Source organism: Wyeomyia smithii, chromosome 1 (assembly GCF_029784165.1).
Source record: "Wyeomyia smithii strain HCP4-BCI-WySm-NY-G18 chromosome 1, ASM2978416v1, whole genome shotgun sequence".
Lineage (NCBI taxonomy): Eukaryota > Metazoa > Arthropoda > Insecta > Diptera > Culicidae > Wyeomyia > Wyeomyia smithii.
The window spans coordinates 53,764,865-53,789,237 of NC_073694.1; the positions used below are offsets into that span (position 1 = coordinate 53,764,865).

At 38.7% G+C, this 24,373-nt stretch overlaps 1 protein-coding gene across 8 annotated transcripts in view; it reads right to left on the reverse strand.

Annotated features, from left to right (window-relative positions):
* LOC129718637 (ephrin type-B receptor 1) overlaps window positions 1–24,373 on the reverse strand; it is a 193,826-nt gene that overhangs the window by 124,965 nt on the left and 44,488 nt on the right. The window lies entirely within an intron of this gene.

Below are 24,373 nucleotides of genomic sequence, written 5' to 3' on the forward strand. Positions count from 1 at the left end.
GCATAAACTGTTGTGTCCTGAACGTATAACATGATTGCAGCCCCCATTTTCCACTGGATTGAGTCAGTTTTTAAAAGGACATTGCTCTCGTAATTAGAATATCGCCGAAACCTGGAATGGTTTACACCAAACATGAAAGCCATTAGCAACAAGACATATTTCCATCTTCTCATCTCAATAATGACAACTCAAGCGCACTTACCCCGTTCAGATTCTTTATCTCGTGTCAGTCAACTGAACGTAACAACAACCCCTCCGAATGACCTTTCCTAGGTGCCAAACATTCATTAGTCAACTTTCTGAAAAGTGCCACATTGTATTTTGCACATTTTTCAATCCTCAAGATTGGTGCCTCCTCCCACCCAGAGGTTGAAAGGGCCGGGAAGAATCTGTGAGAATATGCTTCTGCAAACACTTCAATCATCTTCAATCGCAAAACAGCAGCACAATGCTGCTCTGATATTGAATCCCCCCTATTTGACTCGAAAGCAGTTTTGCAGTCCCAAAATATGTTCCCCGAAATGAACCGTCCGATGGCAGGAAAAAAAGGGGTGCTCTTTGTTCAACTGCTCGCTCTCCTTCTCGTATGCAGCACTCCTCTTACAGCTCCCTTCGAACGGACATGCTCCGCATCAACACTCGAAAGCGATTTGGATGTTGCCCCGCCGCCAGTCAGCGAGAGAGGAACGAGTCTCCTTTTTCTTTTAGCCTGGTGTGCCTTCTGGACCGCATGGAAATTAATGACGAAAACAAGGCAGTCCCTTAATTGCGGACTACCACCGTGTGCCAGTATTTAGTAGTGCAGTGTAGTGGTGGTGGACTTGGGCGTAAATGGCCTCATCGTCGTCAGAGCTGCCGGCACTTGGTCGCATTTTTTTTTTTGCTTTCCTTCGTGGAGAGTTCAAAAGGAACCACTTTCGAAAAGTGGATCTTTCGCAGCCCGAGTGGATTTTTTTGGGGAAAAAACTCAAAAGAAATTCATCACATCAAATCCACCCTCTGAGCAAGACAGGTTCGGACTCCAGGGGAAAGCCCGAGAAATCAGTTGCCGAATATCCCTTAGTTCAAACATTTCCCCAGATGCCGACTCTGTGCTGTCTTCCTGTCACTTCTCGAACATCGCCTGGTTCAGTTCACTGACCCTTGGTTTGCTTTCCGTCATATATAAAGGCATTAAGGCGACTCAAATTTCAATTACCCTTGAAAATGCAGCCCCAAGCAAGGAAAAGCAGGGATAACCGGCAAAAAATATTGGCAGAGCGAAGCACGAAAAAAGCATACCCGGCAGGAAAGTTTGCTTGTGCAAAATATAGCTGCATGCACACAACCACCGCCGCCGTCGCTACCATCTTTGCCACTACTCAAACACCGTCCCCGCTCCTGCCCTTGCATGCAACCAACCGTCTGCATCATGCACACACATTCATGGGCAGTGCTGGGGAAGCAGAGCGGAAAAACGTTTGCAGTAAATTTCAACAACCACTTGTTTTTCCTCGTTCCACCGAATATTTCCCACCGGGCGGGTTCCCATCGGATTGTTCCTGACTTTTCGGTGGCAAGGAACTGGCCTAGATTTCACCGCATCAACGTATATTCCGCAAAACTTCCCAAACGACCGTCGTAATTCAACGAGGAACCGGAAAAGCCATTTTCCCAGGCTTCAAATCAACGATAATGTTTAGAGTACCATTTAGACTGATACAGCAGCTTTCCAGGAGTGCGCAGCAATCAAGTTTAAAAACCCCTCCACAAAACTATGGCGGAGCTTTAATCTCTCCGAGAACAAATCGAGCTTGAGCTTGAGCGGCAAACAATTTTCGCAACAAACAGAGTTGTCCTGTGTCCCACACCCATCCTTCGTCACCATCGTCATCAGCATGCGTCGCCATTTGCCGATGCAATCAAGTAGCTTCAAAGAGTTTGGAGCATTTTCCGAAAACATTATTGCGGAAATGTACGCTATTTCTGCCTGTTGGCCCACTTCCGAAATACGCTGGAAACTATGTGGATTAAAATCCGTCACATACACACACAAAACTTCGCAGTACACTGCAACATATGGGTTTCATCCGTTGAAGTTGATTATATAAGTTTTTAATAATTTCTCTGCATGAAAATTTAACGTATTGAGGGAAGTATCCTTTTGAGCGATGAAATTGCTATTTCGCTTCGAGAACTGGTTTATTTTCGAAGCTAGTAGCTAAGTTATAATTAGCGGTTAGTTTTTAGTATTTTTTAGTATTTTAATTTAATTTATTGGCATTTTGTGAACACCCGCCGTCCCAAAATTACTCTGCAGATGTTTGTGATGGCAAAACTTAAAAATTCAATATGGAAATTTAATCACACAAGGCAATACAGTTTTTTCGTGTGCAATATTTTGTGCATAACGAAAATTTTTGTATGTCTAACACTGATCATAAATTTATTCCTTACCGTATAACATATAGAACTTATTTGTGAAAAAATTGAAACCTAGTTTTGGAAAATAATACAATGCATTACCCGTGAGAAAAATGATGAACAAGAAACATTAAACAAGAAATATGTAATATTTTGGCTTTGCTCTAGCATTTTATATGCATCTTGCAACTATCGCCAAAATACGTTTTTTTTTTCGAGTCAACTTTAAAATAATTTTCTATATGTGTGAACGCAAAAACGCATTGAAAACTGTATAAAAATAATCTCCAGTCAGGAGAATTACGCTACGTATAAAACCAACTCAAAGTTTCGCTTAGAAAATAATACATTATATATTATTTTTTTTTTTTTAGTTTCGTATCATTTTTTTTTTGGTTATTTTCCAAAGTTAAAGATTTTGTTTGTTGACTATGCACATATTGTAAGATTCTTCTCGGCAATAATATTAAAAACTAATATACATATACAACTAAATATACATTATTTGTCTAAATTTTAGTTCATGGATTCCCATTATTTGACCAACTTTAATTTATAAAGTTACAAACAAAACGTTTAATAACAATCATCAGTTCTTCTGTGGATAACGTAAAGACAGCGTCATTAAAAGAATATGAAAAAAGTACAAAATTGTAAAAAAGTCTCATAAAACGCGTCAAAAATACCACTAGGTGTTCAGTTTTTGTTGGTCTCTACTTGTAGCAAAGGTTTGCTGATTTCATTACTCTGGTCAATACAGGTTTCACCCTCTAGCTCGAACTAAAAAAAAACGTACGATTGTAGCTTTTTCCGTTGTTCCTGTAAATTTTGGTGTATCTAGCCGCCTCAGAAGTGCGTCAAATCTTCAGAGGTTTCAATGAAGTGTTCCCATAAGCAAATGAAGAAACAACGAACAGCAAACAACTACTTATGTTGCCAGTACAGCCGACAATGAAGTATACAAACGATGTATCTTTGTAAACGATTTGTTGTTATTGTTTTGTGCGTTCGAGTGCACAACAACACGTCAACCTGGAGTATAACTTTCAGGAGTCACGAATAAAAACTAGCATGCACAAATTTAGTTTTCATCGTTTATCCGATGACGGTTGCAAAAGGATTATTTAATGGAAAGTAGATCGACTATCAACAAACGAAGCTGCGGCAAGACGGAGCACAGCAGACGGCGATTTCAAATATATTTTTGTATGGTTTTTGCTGTAACATCCACTCTTTCAAGCGCAATCATCAGTAGCGGGCGGACTGGTGATTGAAGATCACCTTTCACAGCGCTAGATTTTGGATCTCCCGTCAGTACGGGAAGCACCGTCTTACAGACATATCTGTGGCACTGTTGAACATTTTCGGACATGCAAGTGATTTTGTAAGGATCAGGCGCATTCACTTCAGCAGTTTATACGCTACTAATAGTTAGTTGTGCGTTTACGAGTGCGTGTGTTTACTTGTAATATTTGTTGTTCACTTGCTTGCGATATGTGTAACGACGAAATGAGAGATCTAGAATAATGTCGTGTCATCGGAAAATAACCATCCACAATGTGACACATCCATGGTATTTTTAGCGTCTTAAAATTATTTGATCGAAGTACCTAGTTTTTTTTTTGGCTACTTGCCCAGAACGTTGCTAATAATAATAAAAACTATGCGTAAAAAAAGTGTATATGAGCAATTCTCGCTGAAACCAGGCCACTTTGTGCGCAAGTGCTTTCAAAAGTTACATAAACGCCCAAAGTTGTCAGAAAATAGTAAAAAAAAATCTATTGCAATTTTTGCTTGTTCAAATTTATTTATTTATTTATTTCTTCATTCAATGTAATTTAACTGACAAATGTCTTATTAAATGTTGTGCGGTCAAAATCATAAAAGTGAGTTATTATTCAGTCTCCTTTTGAACATTAAAGTTGGTTCTCCAAATTTGAACAAGAAGGTACAACAGAGAAGGTACGAATACAGGCAGTCATTGGTTCGTTGCCTCCAAATCCAGTACGATGATAGTTTCGTTGCAGCAGTCCGGTAAAGCGAAGGGTTCGCTGTGAAGCCCGGAAGTTTAACATGGATAGCGTTTTCGGGGAGTCAGTTTCGTTGTTCATTAACTTAGCAATAAATAAAGCCTGTTGAATTTTTCTTCGTCGTTCCAGTGTGTCAAGGCCGAGTAGACGACAACGGTCAGGATACGGTGGAAAATTTACAGGATCCCGCCAAGGTAGATCTCTCAAATCGCAGAAACCTTTTCTGTACACGTTCGATACGTAAACTCCACACTAGCTGATGAGGGCACCAAATTAACGAGACATTCTCGATCAGAGGCCTTACCAACGAGCAATAAAGCGTTTTCAAGCAGTGGGGATCTTTGAAGTCTCGAGCAATTCTTGTAATGAATCCTAGCACACGTGCAGCTTTTGAGATAACAGCAGAGCGATGTAGATTAAAAGTGAGTAGGATACCGCCGATTTCGTCGACACCAGTCAACAAACGTGTCTAACAGCGCTTGTAAACGTAAGCGGTCGCCAACAGATTGAACTACTACATATAATTTTAGGTCATCAGCATACACTAATTTGCAGTCGACTCCAAGCAGCAAGACGATGTCGTTAAAAATAATATGAACAGCAGAGGTCCCAAATTGCTGCTTTGAGGAACACCGGAAACGTTGGTAAACTGTGTCGAGAAGCAGGACTCAATCTGCACACGGAGGACTCTGTCGCACAAATAAGAGCAGAGCCATTCCGTAGGTTTTCGAGCAGCGCCAAGCCGTGCGATAATTTTGTGGTCAATACGATCAAATGCAGCCTAGAAATCAGTGTATACAACATCGACTTGCGCCTCCTGTGCCATATGAGAAATGCAGGTTGACGTGAACTCTAAAAGATTTGTACAAACGGATCGGCCAGGAATAAAACCATGTTGCTCGGAGTTAGTTCGTGCCTTACATTCTTACGGTCTTTACTTCTTAAAACAGGAAACATATACGACTGCCTCTAAATCGTCGGAAATTTAGCTGGCCCGAATGATTTATTAAAAATAAAACACAGAGGCTCTACTAACGCTGAAAGGCAACGAGCGAAAACTGTAGCTGGTATACCATCGACAGGAACATCATTTGTAAACGTCTTGATCATTAGGTGTGGAATAGTTATTATAAAAGTTAAAATTGCATCAATTCTAGATGTTTTATTCGAGCTATATGTCTAAAAAAGTAGATGAGCACCAATTTTTCGAAGTGAGTTCCAAAACATTCGTAGCCTTTGTTCTTTCTTTTATAATGGTCATCTCAGATTAAAAATCGGTAATTATATGGTCGAATACGCATATGTCTAATATGATCTAAAATGACAGCAAAAACCCAGAATGGCGGCCAAAATTTTGATAACTTCAAATGAAAGCCCATTTATTATTCTTTAGGGAAAGTGTAGATTGTATTATGTTTCATTACGATTTTTTTAAACTCCTCCTGTGCAGTATTACTAAGCATTAAAAAAGAAAAGAATTGGGAGAAAATTATTACTCATTGCTTCAAACCTTCAAATTGATTAACCCCAATCGAATATATTCTTTAAATTATTGCACGAAATACATTAACATTCGTGGTTTCTACAATCATATTCTCAGTTAATTCAATTTTCTATCTTCATAACTACACTTACTCCTTAAAAACAAAAATTAAAAATAGCATGACTTTGCTTAGAGTCGAAAAAAGAAAAGTAACAATGTTTGTGACGCACTTCGATATTGCTGCTGGTAGAGATTGCAACTCGCTGACACGTTTCTATCTCTCACACTGAGAAGTCATTCCAACTTCCACTGAGGGTGTTGAAACAATAGCCAGCTATAAATAATAGTCTCTACTGAGTAAATGTACGAAGTGCGAGAATTAGATAAGCGATACAAAACTTGATTCTAGGACTACGTCTTTAACGTTCTGCGGTGGTGTAACGGAAACACATCTGACCGGAGATTGGAAGAGATCGTGGGTTCGAGTTCCACCTGCTGAACTATATTTTTCGTGGTTTCTACAATCATATTTTCAGTTAATTTAATTTTCTATCTTCATTACTACATTTACTCCTCAAAAACAGAAATACACTTCATACAAGCTGTCGAAATCTGTATCATACACAACCTCTTTAACTTTTTTTTTGCTTTTGTCGATCAGCGTTTTTTATTTGTTTTAACCATTATTGAGTGTTTATTTTTTAAGTAGGTCAAAAGAATTAAGCTTAAACTTTTTTTAGTCATATTTTTCAACAAAATAGGTGTGTATAATTCTTTTTCTGTTTAGTTTATATCGTTCATATATTTTATGCAGATTTAATTGCTAAGTTTTTCTTCTTCCTATCAACATTATTCGTTTCATTGGATAAGGTTTACTGCATTTCTTGTTCAAATTTGTGATTTTTGCATTTTATGGATAGTTTAGTTTAGTTTGCTTATCCAAAAATATTATTTGTAAATGTTTCTGTTATTTTACTACACCGGATTCTCCTTTTGCAACGGTCATATTTCACACGGAATTTTTTGCACCCTTTTTTGACACCGTTAAAAACAACACGTTTTTTTGCACGTTTTTTTTATTCATTTCACGCATCCTCCGTGACCAGGGCCGGGTTGAGGTGTTAGGGGGCACGGGGCAGATACTTTTGTTTGGCCCTCTTTTCTTAAGAAAAATAGAGGTTAGAAAATTTTAAATTTTGAAATGACTTAACGCTTCGTCACCTTCCAGACGAGCAAAATAAAGGACTCCGCTCCGCTTCACGTCTGGCTCAGGCCAGAGGGCCCCCCGTGGCGGAAGCCCGGGACATGTGCGCCCTTTGCCCCCCCCCCCCCCTTTAATCCGGGTCTCTTATATTACATATTTAAAACGTATTTAACCAAACTGAGACACACACAACACACACCGCTTTTACACGTCAGCTTATTGTGACAGCATGTTATTTTAGTTGTTGGAAATGTCTGATTTTGTGCCAAATAATCATCATTTGCTGGAAGCGTTACTACGGCGGCTTAAGCGCATCGAGAGTTAAAAGATTTTACGCAAATGCCGAAAACTTTCAAAGACGCTGAATCGGATTGTTCGATGATAACACTGGTCGACAATATAAAAAAGTGCACTCCAAAAGCTCAAACCCTAAAAAAATGGAAGATCATAACTACTCAACCATTTTGAATAATTTTGGTGCCCCTGGCCATTACCAAAACGCGTCAACTTACGTAAGAGTTCGCAGTGTAATTGCTCGCCGTTACCCGCTAAGCAATTTCCCCGGGATTGCACGAGAAATGATTCGAAAACAAGACGCCAAACAAGATTTAAAGCAAAGGGACGTTAAGCATAGTTTTTTTCGTCTGTGAACAAGTACCCAGCAGCACAAGGGTTTTGTTGCATCGCTTCATCGCGACGAGTGATGAAAAGTGGATTCATTACAGCAATATCAAAAGAAAACAAAGTCATGGGAGCTCTCCGTCGTTGGTTCGGTCGAATATACACACTGCGAAGGTTATGCTGTAAATTTGGTGGTAATAGGTCGATGCTATTTATTATGAACTGTTAAAATCGAACCACACCATCCCTAAGGAACGGTATCGACTTCAACTGATGCAAATACGCCGTACACGGTGCGAAAAACAGCCACAAAACGAGTTGAGATACAAAAGGGAATCTACTGCATGACAACGCTCGACCTCATGCTGCCAAAGTCCTTAAAACTTACAAAGAAAGTTATTACCCATAATCATTAGGGCTTGAAAATTTACATTCCATCTCAAGTGTGCACATGCATTGTATCAGCGGCCTTCTCAAATTTGACGTTGAGGAGTTGATTATGTAAGGTCGCTATGCAGAAATCTTACCTTCGGTGCCGATTGGATACTTTTTTCATAACAGTGTCATTTTCCGTCAAAAACATCATTTTTAAAAATTATAGCTACCGATACACAAGGTCTAGAACTAAACTGATATCCAAAAAATATCAATTTCAAGCGGCAGTGTTGCCAGATATATTTTTTGCATTCGTACAATAAAACTGCATTTTACGACGAGTATATTTTGATTTAAAATTTTATGATTTCATCGTTTTCCGAGAAAATTGTACATGAGAAACACTCAACATTCTGGGATATCATGAGCGAAACTCGAGTTACAGCATTTTTATAAAATGAAGTCAAATTGTCTCTGGCTTGTTGTTTTTCCTTAGAGAATCACTAGCGTGTAGGAGAATATATTTTTTTACTGTGAGAACAATTGCTCTCAGAAAGCAGCGAATTTTTGTACTAAGGAGCTTAGTGAGGAACTGGAGTGAGGTTCCTCACACGAGGGACAATACGCACAATAACTACACAACAGAACTCACTGCAGGGCTTTTACTGTGTGTCTCTTTTTTTCTGTATGGACTTTTGCACTGCGACCAGAATCGTTGATCGATTGTGAGATATGCCCGGGTGTATTCCGCACTTCTATTATTAACAATACCGCTATTGAGAAGTCGCATGCTTATTATTATTATTATTATTATTATTATAATTATTAGTCACGCAAAGGTATAATAGATTTCAGCGTGAAGTAAGGGTAAGTGGATGAGGAGCCTGAGTAAAAACCCATGCTTAGGTCCTTTTTGTCATCGAATGGCCTGATTCTACTACTACTACAGAAACTTTAAATCTTTTGTGATATCGCCGTTGTTTTCTGTATTCCGCACTTCTATTTTTAGCATTATCACTATTGAGAGCAAGTGACATGATTTTTATAATTCGTGCTTGTGTGTATGTTTTTTCACCTTTCTTTTTTACGCTTTACTACTCCGAACATCGCTGCCTCCGGCCAATATCATCGTCAATTACAATTCCCTGGAGAGGTTTCAATTGAACGACTACCCGCTTGTTGAAGCGGACTGTGTAACCTTGCGGCTACGGAGCTCCCAACCAACTGTGGAGTAAGCAGCAAGTGTATTAATTTTTCTGTAAGCGGCAAAAACACGGCACAAAGCAGAAAAACGTGTGACGTGAAATTTTGCTATCGTGCTGGGCAACTAGTGAGCAGTGAATATTCACTCTACTCTTTTCACATATTCTGCAGAATAACAAGCCTAGTCTCTAGTAAAGAGCAATCATCTTTTCCATTTTTTTCACATCTCCAAATAAAATATACCAAAGGACAGTCTAGAAGTTGCATTTTGAAGAAAATTAGTCAACGAATAAAATAAAATCAATTTTTAGCGGCAGTGTTGTCAAATATGTTATTGTTGCATTTTAAAAATTGATTTGTGTTTACTGGCAAATTTTGATTTTCAATTTGGCAATTTAATTGTGTTTCTGATAAAGTTTTACAGTTTTACAGCAAAGAAATAAAATCCAATTTACTTTGATGTGCTTATAACTACTATACCTATTTGGTTTCCAATGTCCGGTCATCTTGGAAAGCATTTATTAGAAAGCATTTATTGAGCACTAATTATTGAAATCAATGTACAACAGATTTTTCCAATTTTTTCCACGTTTCGACACCAGTGGATCTTTCTCAGGAAATAGTATTTGAATAATGTACCAGCTCCTCGACTTTGTGCCAAATTTGTGTATTTGTTCCTATCGCCGAAATTGAAGACCTGTATTCTTTTTGTTTGTGCTAGATATTCGGTTACTCTCCAAGGGGTTACGAGTAGTTTCAAATTGCTAAGATTTACACAAAATCGCTAGAATATTATCAACTTCAATGATGACTCATTCCATTTCTTGCTAAACACTTTTACGAGTAATTGAAAAAATATTTTCTGTACCACCATTTTGTGCTACCACTTAAATCGGGCTCTCAAGTCGGATCTATGCAACAAATGGCTCCATTCTGATTACGACACAAACGACCGGGCAGTAGACAACATTTCGTAGACCCTTGCATAAACGAAATCGTCGATTTTCCTCACGCAGTCCGCACGTACGACATAAAAAGCTAACCGAACCTTTTGCCTCGAACCCGAACCGGCCAACGGACCCACGTAACCGCACAGGTACACACAGGCTCGCACGGAATCGATTTGATATTCCTTTACAAGTCCCAGAACAAGCAATTTTACCGCCATGTATCCATTGATCCAAAAACTTATGTGGGTCGCCAAAACTGACGACGACATCGTCGTCTAAGCTTGTACTGTCTGTTTATTGCGGCCTGTGTATCTATCGCATGAGGGCGGATTTCAACCGCGCTCCGACAGTCCATCTGGCGCCTGTCACCGCTCGTCATCAGTTGTTGCTGCTGCTGCTGATGATGATGCAGGTGGGCTCAGGTTTGATAGATTGCAGGTCGCGGAAACTGACAATCGGTCGTAAAAAAATCCGATTGCACGCCGGATCGCAGATTCGAGCTCGGATTAAAACGAGGAACAGTTTTACGGGCGCTGTAAAAGGACCCAGCGGAGCGTGAGACAAGCGGAGAAACATGGCACATTTCCTAATTGCCGTCAATATTGTATTCGACCCCGGTTGAAATTAAGCTGCTTTCGAAGATTCCAATGGCACTCATCACAGTTGCATGCGTCTATTTGACAGCCATCGACCGAGAATGTGTTCCACAATTGAGTGCATTGGGTTTTTTTCCTCTGTCTCTCGCCCCCCTGCAAAGCTCCAGGGGATCGACAGAGCTGCGCTCTGTTCCAATCGAAATTTATCGATTGCAGGGACGGAACCTGAACCTGATTTAAGATTGCTTCAAGAGCAGTAAACACGCACGGTGCAAAGTGCAGTTTTACTGGGAAAGGGCACGAAAACATGACTCAACCTTGCCACTAATTGGCAGTCCCCTAAACACGAAAAACCCATCAAAAAGCAATGTATGAATATCATATCATATCCTAAGCGTCCCCCCGATCCGTTCATACCGTTAACAAAACGGCTAGGATGACCTATCATTGGGAGCACTGCCTGGAAAATGGCGAAAGATTCGTACATCGAGATAATAACAAATTCAAGAGGCACGCGCATCCGGCGTATTCGTGTTTTGCATGTCATCCGGACCGGACCCATCCCAAGTCCTGGTGATACACACACGCACGCATACACACACATACACACGCGTAGGCAGCGGGTAGATCCTTTTCCCATTCCACCGCATTGTTGTTTGCTCGGTACGTCTTGAATGATGGATTTCATCGGCCATTGTAGAGCAACCAGGAACCACCTGAAGTATCTGATTTCACATGCATCGACTCTCTCTCTCTCCGGGAATGGTTCTTCCTATAATTAGTTACCGGTCGGTCGTTGCTAACCGGCCATAAATACACAATGATCAGTGCACCAGGATCCAGGTCGGCGTCGACTGTGTCTCCTAAGCGCTAAGGTTTTGCATTTGGGGCGTTTGATATCGACACGCATCGGATGTATCACGTGAGCCGCAGCGCCAGTTGAACTTCGTCCGTCGAGTAGCATGATAATTTCGTGGCGGCAAATGGTCTACGCCGTTGTTGTCTGTCAGACACAGCGAAGGACTAAGCGCACTTGAAAGGGCATGGGAAATTAGCGACTGCCTGTAGGTATGTGTGAGTGTGTCGATTGGAAACGATAGAGCAGTGAATGAGTTATTCCATGGAAATCAAATGGAACGGGGTTACAGTGTGATGTTTACACGTGAAATGCACAACAATTGAATACTTAACGAGTTTTCGCGAGCGGCTCTTGGAACTAAGCTGCGTTATTGGAAAATTATATCTAGTCGCAGAAGGATTGCATAAGGGAGCTAATTGTTTCTGGTGATTACCAATTTAACTTTTCATCAGTTCTCTGTACTTTTGATTACTTTAGCCTTCCAAATATATGAAGAATATTATTACTTCTAATCGTGATAGGAAGTCTCGTGAATTAAGGCATACATTCGCTACATGTTTGTGTTCAACACTTACGTCGACAATGCTTTCTGTAAACTGCTGCTTGATGAGGGATCCAGTAGCTAGTCAGCATCCTCCAATCTACGCTATCAACCAAATAAAGACGCTTGGAATCTCTCCTAAATTGATTTTATCTCCATTTCTCTATCTTCCTTACCCTGCCATAGCCGACATTTTCTCCACGCTTCGTTATGATGTCAATTCAAGCTTACCCAAAACGTATTTACCCTGAAAGCGAAGTGTTTCCGGTGCAGCAGAGGAACGAAGGGAAAGAAAAAATTCCCACCAAATAAGACCGACTAAAACGCGAACGGATTGGAGGTAATTGATGGCGATTTGATTGGAATGTTTATGCCACCGAGACTAGGAGCAGCGCAGCAATTGGTCGTCAAACGAATTACCAATAAGATTGTTGCCATGCCAATTACCAAAGTGCGACGACCGTACCCATCAGCCACCGCCCTCTGGACGACGGTATAACATATCGGATTTCGATCCGCAGACAACAGGATCTACCGTCGCGTGGATTCAAATAGGCACACGAGCAGCCGGTGGCAGTTGGGTCTTGTTTCCAACTCGGCAGATGAGTTTCACGCACCACGCGAATCCCGGATGTGTCCGCAACGGAATGGAACGGAACGGGATGAACCTGTCGCGTGCAGCTGACACGCCCCCTTTGAGCACATACGGATCTGATTACAAAAACCCGGAGGAACTGGTCGGTAAGTTCATCCGGTCCACAGGTACAAACGAATGTAATGAATATTTGATGTGTAATACTTTTTTTGTGCAAAAGAGATGGCCGCCGCTGGCGGCTTAGATTCCGGTCCATCCTGGAGAGAATTGGATATCTCACAAGAAGGACTAGTCATTTTTCCACTGTTACAGAATGCAGTGTGGTTTGCACTGCGGTTAAAGTTCAACGGCTAACAAAAACCCCCATACCGAAAAGCTTCATTTGGTAAAGTTTTCTTGTTTTGTGAATAACGAAATACAAAGCTATACCACACGGCATTCGATGCCGCGCGGTGTTTTTTTCTCTCCCTATAATCTACCGGCGGGAAAAGGTCTCCGCTTTGTTTGGCTTATGCTCGGCAATTAGTTGAGCAATCTGGATCACGATTTTGTTGATTGAAATAGATATGGCGTCAGCGTGCCTGCTGGTGTACTGATTGCCTAACTTGATAGAGGAGGAATTTCACACGAGATGTGGTTTGGTAGTATCGGTACTATAAGCTTTCTACTCGAATATGTTTTTTTTTTTTAATTATTATTTTTTAGATGTTGAGTGGCACTTTTCCGTCGCATCGCACGGAAAAGAGCCTTGTGATGCATTCGATGTAAGTCTTGAACGAAGGGGCAATGAGAGCATATCTTGTACAAGTTAACCATCTATAAGACGCTGATCAGACTGGTAGTCCTCAACGGGCATGAGACATGGACTATGCTTGTGGTGGAACAACGCGCCCTTGCGGTCTTCGAGCGGATGGTGTTGCGTACCATTTTCGCAACGTGGAGAAGGTGAATGAACCACGAACTGCAGGAGCGGCTTGGGGAGCGTTCTATCGTCCATACCGCTAAGATTGGCAGGTTGCGGTGGGCTGGGCATGTCGTTAGGATGTCAGACGAAACCCCGATAAAGTGGTTCTTGAAACCAAACCGTCAGGGACGAGATGGAGAGGTTCAAAACGGGCAAGGTGGATCGATCAGGTGGAGGACGACCTACGGACCCTACGCAAACTGCAGAGCTGGCTAACTGAAGCCATTGACCAAGTAGAATGGAGACGACTTTTACGTACACTGCCGTTCTACGCATATTTGTCCTATGTTCCAAATCATGCAAACGAGAAAAACGATGTTAACCCTCTAGTGCCCAATGCCGCTATTTGGCGGGCTTCAGTCGAAGTTCCAAAAAGCTTCAATAAATACTTAAAAAGTGTTTATAATGGTTTATAGTGATTTTATCGAAGTCCGTTTAGAAATTAATTTGGGCACTAGAGGGTTGAAGTTTTACAATGCTTTTACGCATTGCGCCAATGTGACAAATGCAGTCATGGGTTTTTAAGCAATTTTACCTTGCAATAGACTGTTTTCAATAAGTCTAGTTGAATGTTTGCCGGTTTAACACTCTTTTCCATAAAAATACCCACTGGGACAATAATGCCGAGAAATTTGCCTTCCAATAGGTAATTTCTACGCATATCAGTCCCACCACGTGCATTCGATGTTTCCCAATACTAAGTTTGTTTTGGGGATACAAGGCTGTTTAATTTTTTACGAAAATGATCACGCCAATCGTGTTGTCTTTATAAGCAGGTGATGATAGTCGAGATAAAAGTTTAGTTAATTAAATAAGTATCGGATGATTTACAATTACAAAGGAGAATTGTTTTTTCAGAATGCCCATATTTTAACGTTGTTAGGCTTTCACCATTTTGGCTACACAAAAGACAGTTCTTATAACTTTCAATTAGTATGAATCTCATGCGTTTATCATCTTATGCTCGAAAAGGAAAGGCATTCAGATTACAAACCAGCACACAAGGTTTAGGTATTCCGAACAAAGATATGAACGTACCGCATTTAAATAATCAAGCAAAGTGATTTTGGGTACCGAATTTCTGACACCCGGGATGTAGCCAAACGTTGTAAGGAGAAGTTTTTATTGCCATGTAGCATTTCCCAAGTTGTTAATATGGGAATTAGTGATTAGTGGGATTGATTAGAATAGAAAAAATCTAGTGGGACATATATGTGTAGAAAATCATCGATGGGACAAACAGGTTTGATATGGTTTTTCAAGGGTTTCGGAACAAACAATGTTATTTTTGAAAGTTTTTCAAAAATATACATGAAAATAGACTCATTGGTGATGAAAAATGAAAATCGACCAAAAGTAACATGGGACAACTATGCGTAGAACGGCAGTACAGCAAAGGCTACGCCACGGCTTGGAACTGTTTGGTAAGGTAAGGAAGGTAAGAATCGAGTACAAAATTCCAGATAATCGAGTTCCGGATAATCGAGTCTCCGGATAACCGAGTTCGACCTGTATTGGTTTTGTTTGCAATTCTCTTACTTACAACAAACACTCTCAGAGAAGTGAGTTTTTTATGTAAGCTCCCTCTCGTCTTCTTATAGTACCATTTTTTGTTTTATTTATGCATGCTCAGTTTTGTTTAAAAAGGCGTCAAAACAAGAAGCATTGCGCAAGTGCATTGTACAGTTTCAATTGAACTGCACATAAATCTCGGCAAAATGTTCACGGTTCACGATTAATCCAAATCAAGTCTGTTTGTGTGGTCGATGATCGCACTGTTGAATTTTCATCCATTTTTGTTCATATAACGAAATTTTGTAAGGCGACATCCATAAATTACGTAACGCAAAAAAAACCAAATTTTAGGACCCCCACCCCCCATATGTAACGAAACGTAACGCAAACAGCAACCCCCCCCTACAAATTACGTAACGCTGTAGAAGAATTTGCTTAGTAAAAATGCTCGTTTTCGAGAGGTCTCTCCAGAGATTTTTTGTTACGTAAAGCTGATCTTATCTCCCTCCCTCCCTTATGTAACAAATCGCAATCGTAAGGATACTCCTCCTCCCCCCTATGAGCGTTACGTAATTTATGGATGCCGCCTAATAGTTGACAAAATTCGGAGCCTAAGAACTCTGGCTCCGAGGATGAATTTTATCTATGTATTCTATGTAATGTATGTATTTATCTACATTTTTTACCTATTGTTAACTTTAAACTTTGTGCATCAACTTTTTTTTTAATTTTATAAAAAATTACAACAATTCCTACATTCCGCAATTTTGTCAACACAGGTTTTGCCCTAAAGCCCAATCTGAAAAATTATAAATGATTACAGCTTTTAAACCATTTTTGTGAATTTTGGTGCCTCCAGAGAGCTAGGAAGTGTGTCAGCAGGCTGCAGAGTAATTGCTCGCCGAGATCTGAAGACTTTGGGCACTTTGGACACTTCGAACCCACTTTTCCCTTCACCAGGTCACACACACCAACATTCACAAAAATGATTAGAAAATTAGAATCTTTTATATATTTCCAGTTTGAGATTCAGGGTTTTCGCTTTTGTCGATCAGAGTTACTACTTGATAAACTTGATTAGTGTTTTTTTTTAGTATAAAACGTGATTAAGTTTTTTTTATTTTACATAAAATCGAAATTTCGCCAGTAGATGCGTAGTTTACGTTAGGCGTGCGGTTTTTGCGTTTTACGAAATCCATTCGTTTCTAGGTAAATTTGAATTAAGTTCACGGCATTAAACGCGAAGTTTGGTGTGATACTGACTGTCAACGATTGGTAGGTTGCCGAAGATAACTAGATCGTGGCGCGGTTCTATTTGTATCTCCTGGTGGCCGGTTGCCCAGAGACCGAGAAGTAACCATATCGTCCGCGAGTTTGTGTAGAAAAGATCGCACCATCAACCTCGATGGGTCCAGATCAATACCTTTCCACTGACACTAATTACTTCCTTTGATACTTGTGGATGATGCAGAGGATTCCTCGGTCTCTAGTAGCAACAAGTATTAAACTAACACTCCCGATATCTCTTCCTCTATTGATCTGCATTGGGCGTGGCCAGCTTCGTTATTGACCAGTGAAAAGAAAGATCACCAGGAATTGCACACTGAGAATGGCTTGCTACTCCTAGGCACCATTTTGACGGTTCTTTGTGCAATTTCAGCTGATTCTGGTCAATCGCGGGCAACACACGGGCGATCAAATATGCCATGCTATGCTATGCTATAAAATCGAAATTTCAATAAAATTTACTTTTTTATTCGCGTAAAAAAATTTCAAAAACAAGTTTTTATTATTTTTGTATCAACAATCGTTTTCCACATTTTATTCTGTGTTTTGAATATTTACTTTTGTGTTAAAAAAGGCTCATCTTGAATGCATTGCAATAACTTTAATGAGATGGGCTGGAACACTTTTTTCATGAGAAACTCAACAATTTCCAACATTTACTTTTTAAATTTTTAGCTCAAAATTTCTGAAAAAAAAACTTTGTTACTGAATTGTGTTTACGTAAAAATGTGCACCTTGCAATGCATACACGACTAAGGCGTCATCCACAAAGTACGTAAGGACTTCGTTCGAATTTACAACCCCCTTCCCCCAAAATAGGGCATCGTAAGATTTCTCATTCCTTCTCTCCCCACTACAATCTTATGTAAGATTTCTTTCTAAGAAAAAAAAAAATTGATTCAAAAGCTTGTTTAGTTAAAAACGTTTTTAAATTGAACAAATTCGTAGGAACTGAAAAAACAAAACAAGTCAACACATTCTGTTCATATCATGGCTAAGGTAACAAATTTTTTTTTTTAAAAAATAAAAAAAAACTTTGATTTTTGAATTTTTTCAGCGTAAACACTTTAAAAAAATCTAAATTAAAATAAATATGTTTCTAAAAACTAAGTTATTTAATTTTTGCTTTCGACTATTTTTTAGTGTAACTTTTCAGCAATGACAGTCACTTCCATCAATAATGACATGTCTTCCACGAGAACTTAGATTGAAGAAGAGGTATACTACAAAAGATCTAAATAATGGTCGCAGTGATTTGAATCTTACAAAAAAAACCTTCGAAAAATATAAGTAAAACTTGTTTGATCAAAGATCAATCAATTACACACATTTCGGCTGACTTGTCATTTCTCCTCAGAGAATCGACGGAAGCAATTGCTCTCACACTGGTGGACAAAGCGACGCACTTGCTCGAAAAGAGCGTCGGTATCTAAGTAGCTTGCAAAAAAAACACCGCGGTGGAATCCGAAACATCTCTCCAGCCAGAGAGATAAGTATACTGATGTGATCTCTTTCTCACACGAAAGGACATTACGCTCAATAACTACACAACAGAGCTCACTGCAGTGCTTTTACGGTGTGTCTTTTAAGCATATACCTAATGGGGGCAGCATATAAGTAGGAAAGTAGTTTGCGTTGTTTGCTTTGTATCTCGAAACTGAAAAAAATGAACCCGACTACCCGTCACGCTTGTTTGCTCTTCGCATGCTATCGAATCTATCTCAGCAGTGATCGCCGCGGTGTACTTCTGTGTATTCTCATTAGAGTGATTCACTACTCTTGTTTTGCAAGTGTATTATTTTTCTGCGAGCGGCAGAAACACAGCACAAACAAGAATGCAGAAGTTTGGTGTAAAAATTGCTATACGAAGCGTTCATGCTGGGCAAGAAGTGTTCGTTGATTATTCACTCTACTCCTTCCACATATTGAGGCGAATAAGAAGCCTGCATTTGGTTTTTTGACCTTGAACTTTTGAACTTCTGGTTGATTTATAGTTTTTGTGCAATAAATCATCGTAACAAAAAATAAGAGAAGACAGGAAACCTTTGTATTTAAAAAATTTTGTCTTGAGAGGTATGGACAACTTTAAAAACGTTGTATAAACTACCTATAAAATCAAATGCCATAGCTTTAAATAAAAACTTTTTTGAAAGAAGAATTTTATCAAAAATCGAAAAATTTCCCACATTTTACTTTCAGACCAAAAATTTCATAGATCCTGTAGTTTTCAGGCAACATTTTTTCGGACAAAGAAACGTGACAAACGTGAAAAAATTGTTGTCAGATAAACTTTGTCTATCTTGAAATATAAAGACAACTTTGAGGACAGTACCAGTGCATTGTGGTCCACAAAAGCAAAAAGTGGAACTCAATTCCTTGGCGGCTTTTGCATTCATCCTAGCTTAATGGCGTCTTTAAAACAATGGTTTGTATGAATGACCCGCCTAATCTCAAAATTTCAAAAGTCAAATAAAATTTTCTATCAAAATAATTTAAAAAAAGAACTAACTTTATTTAAGAGAGAGGTAAAATTATTCGGCAAAGTTTTAGAAAATGTTAAAATATGAAACTTTGCCGAATAAACGAAATTCCTATTTCCATTAGGTACAGAGTTATAGAGTATTTTATATGGAAGTTACTTGAAATTTAGTTTTCTCTGTTAACTTTAGTTAGTTGCATTACACAAGAAAACATAGTTCTAAAAAATTTTCGGGGAATACAAAACACACATTTTTTACTAAAGGACTTTTGACGTAGGACTACGTCTTTTTTACTATACTAGGGAACATTCTGTAAAAACTGAGATGTAACATTTTTTGTAGGCGGTATGGAAGGTTTCAAATGTTAATAAATCTCATGAAACTGCGCTAAATTTTGAAACTGATATGCAGTTGGAAACCTGGAATAGAAAAAAAATTTATAACATGGTGGAAATTACGGAATTGTTTCATGGTCAAATATCCACATACATTTTCCATACGATAGGCCATTATTATCCTAACACAGACATCAAAAAGGTAGACAAAATGATTGCAAGTATACGATCATTAGCAGTTGAGAGCTTAATGACCCTTCAGATTGAAGGCTCTCTAATAAGTATCCAGTCAAATCAAATCATTGGCTAGTTATGCATGCCAACCAATTGGCATCGTATCCGAACATAACTTTTGGCAAAACTATCTGTAATGTAGCGAAGAACCAATATGCCCGTTCAATAGGAAGCAGACCACCATTAGATTCAGTTGCAGTAGTCTGGCAGTGGAAATGATATATAAGCACTTTCATAGTGCGGTTATTTTCAGTTGTCGTCTGCTTGCTGATGCGTACAGTTGTGTGCGCTGGTGTGCTTACTGACCTTTGTGATGGAGAGTTAACGGTATATAATACCTGCCCTGTGTGGAAATTTTGTCAGTTTGTGTCTTACTGTTGACCTGTACACAAATGGTAGTAAAATCTTCATAGCACGTTTTGTGTGCTTACTTTTGTACTGAAGAGTTATGTCTCTAACACGGACATCAGAAAAATAGAGCAAGTGCAGGGTGGCGACTACCGGGAAAAACCAGGAGAATCAGGGAATATTAGGGATTTAATTTTTCGATCAGGGAATATCAGGGAATTTAAAAAGTCATCAGGGAAAATTTTTAAGGCTTCAGATTTTTTACGGAGTTAGTTCTGAGTTGAATTTATTTCAATGCATTCGATGTGGACGGTCACCAGCAACCCTACAACAACGCTCAATAATAATTTGTTCCAGGTAGAAGGATTTTTCCCGAAATTAATTTTCTAAAAGAACCCATCCATTTCAGCATAGGCTTTATTCAACCTCGGCGCGGAGTGACAGGTTTTTCCTCGATAAATGATCTTCAAACTCTTCTCACTTAGCAACATGCACAATTTGCATAAACTCTATTGTAAATTAAAGGTCGATTTGTTCTCCAACCGTTTTAAATAGTTCCATCGTTATAAATTTCAATTAATTTTAGTTAAATTCCCGCGGGAATGGATTAGAGTGTTGTAGCACTGATGATACCTTGCTCATAACGGTTAGACAATGCAACTGTAGTGACTTTAGTGACCAAGATGTCAAGAAAAAGTGATTAAATTTTTTGAAAAGTATCCAAATAGGTACTAACAAGTCATCAAGTAGTGTGCGAATTTTATGCTAATTACTACGCTTTTTTGTAGAAACCAGTGGTTAGACGAGATTTTTTTTCTTCGGTTTCTTGCAATTGCTTCCAAACTATTAACGCATCTTCTAAAATCGCCTGAGCAAGTTTCACTATCGCCATTGTCAAATTACAGTAATTAAAAATGGTGATTACTTCCTTGCAACCAATTAACAGAAAACTCAAAGACTTGCTCAATAGTTTGAGTGTGTTCATAACTCGAAATATAGTGAGTGAGTAGTTAGTTAATGTTACCAAATTTGTACCCCGGAATTTTTACCAGCAGAATTAATTGAAACTAACTTAAATGAGATTAAATCTATCATTAAAATTTTCAAAAGTATAAAAGCACCTCGTCACGATGGGATTTTAAACATTTTAAATAAAGTTCTTGAGAAATTCTCAGGAATTGTTTCAAAATGAATATTTCGCTAATTAATTAATACTCAAATTTTAAAGCCGGATAAGAAACCACCTGAGGGTTAAAGTTGTCAAGCAATCATTTTATGATGATACGAGCTAATAAATCTGAAGGTTATTCAAGTGGAGCTGCTCTTCTATACATAGAAAAAGCATTCGACAGTGTTTAGCATAAAGGTTTGATTGCGAAATTGGTAATTTCTAATTTCCTTTTTTTTACAGTCAAGAATTTAAAACAATTATTTAACTGATCCAACCAGAATTCCAGATCTGATTAGATCTGATTGATTTTCTTGTTAAAGCAGGTGTGTCTCAAAATAGTTAATTGATAGCACTGTTCCTGTGAATTTTAGTGCCCCTAGACGTTCCGGAAATGCCTCAAGTCTTCAGAGACTTAAATAAAATTTTCCCGTAAGTAAGAGGAAAAACGACTAACACGGCGAACAATTACTCTACGGTCTTTTGACGCACTTCTGCATTCACCAGGGGCACCAAATGAACAGGTTAAGGAGCTATAATATTTTTAGGGTACTTATTTGAGCTTAAGGACAACTTTTTTCACTTTTGTCAACCAGTGTGATTTTCATTTTTAATCTTATCACACTTGACGTGTTTCTCAACAAAAAAATATTTTTGTTCAAGATTCAAGTTAGTAAAAGCGAAGCTATACTGTTTCAATTACTGGTGGGAATTTTACCAGGAACCAGTTTAAGTCTGGTCCTTTTTAGCTTTAACTTTTGAGATTTAGGTGGAAAAACCAATGACAGTTGTAACTTAAATCAGTTGAAAATAAATTTGAACAGTCAGGGAAAAAAATTAGAAACATCAGGGAAAATCAAGAAATATCAGGGAATTTATTTTTTGGAAATTGAGTCGCCACCCTACAAAGTTACAAAATATTTTGCTAAGCTTCTTTCATAACATTAGGATGGTAAAGGGTAAAAAAGGCAAGTGAAGGCACCATGGCAAATTTTTTTTCTTAAAGTTTAGCTCAAATACTGGAAACTGTTACAGATTTCATTTGTTCCAATCCACCCATATTAGTGTACAGCGAGGATATGTTACAGTGTGTGTTCATATATTGAAGAACCTAGCTTTTTTGTGTTGAGAGATAAATGAATAATTTATTCGGCAAAATTTTAGAGAATGTAAAAATATAAAGCTTTACTTACGAAACTTCTATCCTTATTTGGTACTGAGTCATAAAGTATTTCATATGAAAATACCTCAAAATCTATTTTGAGCAGAGCTGCGATTAATCCAAGCAAAATGTTGACTATGACGAGAAAGAAAATAACATCGCACTCGTTTTTTTCTCTAATGAACAGCCAGTAACCATCACAGTAAGCGTGGAGATCCGACAAGTGAATTAATATCTTGTCTCTTTTGTTGCCATTTTCGGGTTTCCATTGTCAACCGTCGTGAATGTACAGAGTTTACTCGGAAATATCACTGCAATGCAAATCTAGGTGATTTTTGGAACATCAAAAATCGGTTCAGTAGCGTGATTATTTCAGTGCCAGCTTGAAGTTTGTTGCTATCAGATTTTTTTTAATTTGATTTCCTTTGCTGTATTGGGATTACTACGCTAGCTTTTGTTCTGCCATTGGTAAGATCATTGGAATGAGATTAATTTGGATGATCGATTTTAATTTAATATTTGTTTAACTAGATTTTGTTACAAAACCAAACATGACTGAAATTGAAATTGAACAGTTTCAAAGTTGAACCGTGCCAAAATTTAACAGGATCTGTATATAAATATACGTACCCATACATAGTTAAAAGTGTTCTGTTTTGCCACCCGCGATTCATTTTTTGCCGCGAACTAACACTGTTTTTGGTTTAAGCTACAACAAGCACGATATTCAAGAGTCAAATTCATAAACTCAAAGAGTAACTAAAAATAGAATATTATTTTTCAGATATGAGATCATTTGAAAAAAAAAATAATAGAATTTGTTTATTACAATTGGTGTTGTGTTTATTACAATTGGTGTTAAAAAGCATATTCTCTACTGAGAATATTCAAAATGTACCAAACTTAAATACGCTCAGTTACAAAACGGAGTAAAGGCCCGAATACACACACGGCGTGACAACGCCTTCCTGACGAAAATTGTCAGTACCTTCTTAAAACCTTTTAATGTGCCTTCTAGCATCTGCCACCTTCCACTCGTCTACACGGAAGGAGCAATCACGCCGTCTCGAACTCCGGCGTGCGCTAACCTTCTTGTCGTCATGCCACCTAATTCATGTTTGTTTATGTTTGTTGGAAGAAAAAATAAGGCAACACACTTCTAGAATTACCAGCAGGCGGAAAATGATACAACACGGCGTGCCAGCGCCTTCGCCAAAAGAAGGCGACACAAGATCGCCTGGAAGGCACGATGCGTCTACACGGAAGGCAGTCAAGTACGCAGCTGAAGGCGGCGAACGACTACCTTCTTCACTAGAAAACAAAGCTAGAAGGTTCTGGTTGAAAGGCGTCCCAACGGAAGGCGCGTTTACGCCTTATACGCCGTGTGTGTATTCGAGCCTTAATAGTTTTTCATTGACAATGCTTTCAGTCGGCGTGCAGCCAAACCGAACCATGCGTCGAAAGACATTTACCGCCGCGATTGCTGTGTAGGCAAGCTGCTACAGAGAATTTTTGTTATAATATCGTTATCAAATGCTCAAACGATTTCGTTACTTCTTAATAGATAGATTATTACTACTCATATCCACTGGGTGTCATTAACTCAATCTGAGAAAACGGCGCTTAGTTCAGTCTGATCGCACGCCGACCATATATCAATATCATACATATCAATTGAAGAAAAATCATTGATTTTATGTTTGCTATCCTAATAACATCATGCTGTCAAAATGAACTTGATATTTCTGCTGGTTCAATCTCGGTACAGCCATACCCGAATGATGGAGAAAGATAGCAAGAAAAAAATGAGAGTGAGAGTTGACGCTAACAGAATCATCGAAACATCGCAAACTCCTTTGTAATGAACCATGCATCGTAGTTGGCTGATTCTGGTGTTGCATCATTTTGGCGTAATGTCAGTAGTATGATATTGACTTTCCGCAGCTCTGATTTTGAGTTAGTTGCATTTCACAAGGAAACATTGTCCTGGGAAATTTTTCAGGCATACAAAACTAGTGAT